Below are 5,836 nucleotides of genomic sequence, written 5' to 3'. Positions count from 1 at the left end.
CGGGCGTCTTCAGAGCCCCGTCCTTCGGTGTCCTCCCCACCCCAGTGGCCTCTGGGGGGAAAGCGACTCCTTAGCACCTCACCTCGGAGGAGTCCCTCTTGCGCCCCCCCCCCCCGCTGCTTTGGAGAGCCTCGCCCGCCGCAGAGGGGCTGCACCTCCTTGGCTTCTTATTGTGTGGACTGAGATAGTGGACCAAATGTTTGTGGGCTCTCGATGCTACTACATTCCTACGCACAACATCGATGATCTTCAGGCAATCCACAGTTATTTTAAGGGGAAAGTGATGTCTATATGATCATATGTATACTGCAACCCCAGAGTCGTCCGTGACGGGACCTAATGGTCAAGGGTCCCTTTACCTTTACCTTTTATACTGCTTTAGGTTTTTGTAGTGTAAGGGCCTGAGCTCAATTTTGACACTGAAGTACCTTAGGTTTTCACTATTCCTAAATGTTTAGCTTTGGACCAAACAAAATGACTCAAATATTTTCCCCACACGCTATCTCTCTTGGGTCAGCAACCTAGGGCCCAGGGGCTGGATGTGGCCCAATCACCTTCTCAATCTGGTCCATGGACAGTCCAGGAACCAGTGTGTTTTTACATGAGTAGAATGTGTGCTTTTATTTAAAATGCATCTCTGGGTTATTTGTGGGGCATAGGAATTCGTTCATATATTTTTTTCAAAATATAGTCCAGCCCACCACATGGTCTGAGGGACGGTGGACCTGCCCACTGTTGAAAAATGTTGCTGAGCCAGTCCCCAGTGACTGACTCACATCCTCTTGGGCCAATTGACTCCCATCTATACAAAGGGTGTGAAGATTTCTAAGTTCCTAAAAAGCTCCTCTTTCATGCTGAACTCTAGGATGCTGGAAACAGGGTCCCTGTTGCAGAAATTGTAACAGGTCTTGAATCTGCCTCCCTCCCACAACCACGTCACCTCTGGTAAGCACTACTGTACCATCCAAATCACTATTACTCCAGACAGGGTATCCTAGTTCTTCGCTGCTTTAGAGTCACCACACAGGCCCCAGCAGCTACTGGTCATCTCAGACAGCAGATCCCAAAGGATGCTCAAAATGAGTTTAGGTTGCATCCTTAGAAACAGAAATGTACATTACTGAAGTTACCCTGTGCTTTCTCCTTTGCTCTCAGCACCATGTTACTACACTCCTTTATGACTATTCTGCAGACTCCACTGCATCATGTTCCATTTTATGTTGTCCCCCAGACCTTTTCTATATAAGACTTATTGTCTTGGTTCCAAAGATGTCACTTCCATAGAGTGACATTGTCTCCCTCCTCCTCCATTGACACTGCACTGCCTAGTCAAGAAACATGCACATGCACTCACAGACGGTGTTCTTAGCACCTTGCTTTACTGTTTTCTCTGTGCCAAAGTTGTTGTCTAATTGGGAGTGTGTAGTATTTGCTCTGTTCTGGGTTTACAAGGGACTCTGGGTTTCACATGGAGGGCTTAACTGCAGGGGATGAAAAGAGGAGTCTTTGGTTGCTGGATCTTGGGATAGTCTAGTGAACAAGGATAATTGCAAGCTCCCCTTGTGAAGCTGAGTCATTTGGTAGCTCAGGAATTCATGAAAGAGTACTTGTTTGATTTATCTAAAAGGAGCAGTATTTTCTGAGTCCTCTTTGTAGGTCTACCTTGTTAGTTGGTTTGTTGCTCAGCATGACACATAAATCTCCTGCCTACACAGCAAGTTTTACTGTGGTTACAAAACCCAAGTCACCAACAGGACCGGAGTGTGGCTTGGTAGAGCAAGCAAGTTTTGGGAGCCAGAAGTGGAGATAGAGATTTGAGGACAATCACTATGGGTGGCATTCTGTTAAACTTTACTTGGAGTAGATCAGCTGAAATTAATGGACCTAACTGTCATGTTCACCCCTTTCAGTGACTCTGCTCTGAGTCTTGCTTAGCTGCATATCACTCTGGTTTGTCTAAGCAACATTGACCAAAGACCAGTGAATTAATGGTTAATGCATTTTAGAGAGGTGTGAATACTTCCATTCTTTTCTCACTGGTGAGAGCTGGTGTGGAAAGAATATAGGATGTGGACCAGGGAGGTGTGGGTTGAAATTTCTGTTGAGCCATGAAGATAATTGGACAATCCTGGGCAAGTCACCTTATAAGTGACTGACCTAGTGTCTACCTAACCTACATTAAAGATATGTTGGGATAAGCAGGACAGCCACTGATAACCTTGGAGGAAAGGTCATGATGTGTGGCAACACACAAAAGGGAAGTCCCAGCAATTCTGCAAAATTCAGTCAGGGTGAAGATTAGATTCCAAAGGCACAAGAGCTCAGGGCATGCCTGTTGTTGATTTTGAAAAGCTAAGGTTGTAGTTCTGTATACACTTATCTGGGAATAAGACGTTTCAGCTAAGATAAGCAAGATCTGTTGAACTCAATAGGGCTTCTAGGATTTGTCCTGTGAAATGTTGGTGTGCTTGCTGCTCCACTCAAATTGTGGTTAAGGTCCTGACATACATGGTGATAGTTTGCTTGTGTATGTATCCCTCCTTGTGTTGCTGTCAGATTGCAGCAAGGCTGCACATGACCCCATACCCGGGGAAGAAGGGAGTAGGATGGAGAAAGGTAGCCATCACCCTAAGCTTTCTTATGGTTCTGGAGAAATACTGTGCTAGTGTTTTAAAATGTGTCTGTCTCCCTTCACAGAGAACCTCTTTGGAGGGTTTTGTTTTGTTTTGTTTTTTAAATCATTTTAGTTTGTGCTTCCTCAATTGCCATTAATCACGCTGTAAAGGACACTGTGAATGACTCAATTCTTTGCCAGACCTGAGAGGAAATAGTACATTCAAGGTGAGAAGACTACTGGACATATTCTCTTTTCATATTCAGCTCTGGTTTCTGGCCAGTTGCTTTGAACTGGTGCCTGTTAGGTGTGAAACAGGCATACAAAGTTTTTATTGAACAAATTGGCATCCTTCTTGCGAGTGCAGGCAAGAAAAATGATGAGGCGTTTGTTTCCCCACCAAGCCCAGTTCTGATCCTTCAGCATTTTGTGCTGCTTATGCCCTTGCTGTACCTGCCCAGAGATAAATGTGCTAAAACAGCACCTTTCTTGGATTGAAAACCCTGCAGAACAACAAAACAATGGTGGCTAGTCAGGGTAATGGGAGAAGGCTATGAAAATGCCTAGTTAAGAAAAGAGGTCGACAGGAAAGTTGTGGGGAACATGACGGCCAGTGTCTTCAGTAAGAAAAAGGAGAAGTCGGCTACAAAAGGGATCTGAGCTGTTGCTCCAGACCACTAAAACATTAGCCAATGAAGCGTGCATGGAATTGGCTCATTTCATTCAGTGGTCCTTCTGCAAAATAGAGAAGATGGATTTTCATAACAAGGGAAACGAGGTGGAGTTGCTTGCATATCTTAAGGAAGAAATGGCACTTGCAGATTCATTAGCACTCTGCATGTCCCAGTTCTTAGAAAAGGCTCAAGGATCACTGCTGCTCCAGTGTGCAGTATGTGTGTGCACCACAAACACACACATGATGAATGAATTGTGAAAATTGAATTTATGTGCATTTATTTAGTGTGCACAGTTCTTCTCAGTTTTACCAACGAATCTGATTTTCTTAAACAACTGAAACTAGAGAGGGAATGGCATCAAATCGAGGTTAGGGTTTTAGAGCATGTTATTTACTAACCTTGGATCTTAGAACAATAGGCAAGTAGGATCCTAAAATGCAACAACTGATTGGCCTGCAGGAAAAGACAAATCAGGCTCCAGGAGGGAAGCAGAATCAGCCAGTCAGATGGGACTCATTGTGTAAATAATGTATATAAAAGCCTGAGGTTTGGGGGGCAATTAAATCACTGTTTTACAAGCTGCAATAAAGAGCATGAAATCACTACTGGACTCCGAGTATATTTCAGAGCAGAAAGTCTGGATTCTCTGGGTGCTTAATAGGGTGTCCATTTAACATCCCACGATTACAAGGGAAGCCTCTGGAAAGCACACACCCTCAGACCAGGAAAAGGGCATGTTCATCCTCATTGGTGACCCTTCCTGATGGACAGACAGTATGACCAAACATTGCTAAGGGACAGCAGCAGTAAAAATAATAAAAATCCCAATGCCCAGAGGGCTACTTCTTCTTACAGCTGTGTTACTACTGCAGACAACTCATCATCTTCTCAGTAGCGATTTATTGCAACAGCAATGATAATCATAATTACTTGAACATCCTTTGATCTATGATAACTATCAGACTAATAGTACTACAACTGTCAGTTATGCAACCCTCTTCTGGCATCCTTCATTGAAGATGATAGATGATTCTATTCATTGCAGCAAGTACACATTCAGTTCCATTAAAAAAAGATGAAGATGGCAGCAATCCTATGCTTCCTAGGAGTAAGCTCTTTTGAAGCAAATGGGACTTAGCTCTGTGTGGATATGAATATGATTCTGCTGCTATACTACCATTCCAAACACACTTGCTAGGAAGTAAGCCCCACTGAAAACAGTGTGTCTTGCTTCTGAGTTGTGAATGCTTAGGGATGGCCAACATGTATTCTCAAGAGCTGCTTTGTATTTTGCCTTGTAAATTGCCCCTTGTGTGCAGATACACTTCGCATGTCATATATTATCTAGTCTGCCTGTCAGTCTTCCACCACTTTTAAGACCCGGGAGCTAACTTTTTGCACCCATCCACACCCCACACCACCTGCATTGTGGGATTCACTTTTAATTATTTTATTTATTTAGAAAATACTAAAGCGGCTTGCAACCATTATCATACAATTATAAAACTACACAAAAATTTAAAATGACAACCAATAATTAAAAATATCAAACCTCATTTCTGAAATAGCTATCCATGAGTCTTTGATGGTATCCAGCTAGTTTCCTCTATTCGCAGGGTCAATAATAGGGTGCCATTTATTCTCCAAGTCTATAAGCATATGTAAACTGCCCTGTGATGTTCAGATGAAGAGCGATACAGAAATTTATTAAATAATAAGAATATATCCTCATTTCTAGCTTTTCGCATTTGCACAGTTACTCTTTTTAAAGAAGGAGATGCTTTCAAATCCCCGCTTTCAAACAGTGCTCTTCTGGCTGCCACCTTTTTGACACTATCTGTTAAGCAGCTATGACCAAAAAAATAGTAATTGTGGGTCTTTAGTACTATTTTGGTTCATTATTTTTCTATTCTTCCACAACACAATCCCAGAATGTACCCACAACAGTACATTCCCACCCCTTATGAAAAAGCGTTCTGTTCCTTCCACAACCCCACCTTATAATTCCTCATCTTTTGCGTTTTTTTAGGGGGGGGGGAACACACCCAAATAAAGAAAGTCCAAAATAAAATGGTGGTGCTCCTGGTGCCTAGATCCATCCTCACTCAGGGTGCAACTCACCCATCAAAGAGCCATGCTCATGAAATTCATAAGCCTAAGAGAAATGCCTGTCCTGGGAGAGGTGATTTCATTTGCTTTGTTGTCTGTTTGTTGTTAGAGCACATTTATTTTGAATTTATGGATGCTCAAATGTGTGTGTTATGGCAATGAATTACAAATCAGATTTATAGCTTTTAATCAGCAAGGTCACTGCAGTATCATGCGTATGCAAGATTAAAACAAGACAATAACGATAAAAGCAGAAGCTACTATGTAACTCTTTCCAGCCAAACGGCAGACATAAATAAAATGATGCAAATGGACATGCTGGCAATTTATAACAGATATTTCAACACACCTCCTTTTTGGCTTCTGTGCAACTGCTGCAAATTTAGCACCCTTATGCATATAACATATTTCTTTTTGTTTTATAGGAGATAGATGG

The sequence above is a fragment of the Podarcis erhardii genome, assembly GCF_964252035.2.
Source record: "Podarcis erhardii genome assembly, chromosome: 6".
Lineage (NCBI taxonomy): Eukaryota > Metazoa > Chordata > Lepidosauria > Squamata > Lacertidae > Podarcis > Podarcis erhardii.
This window is presented reverse-complemented; position numbering follows the sequence as displayed.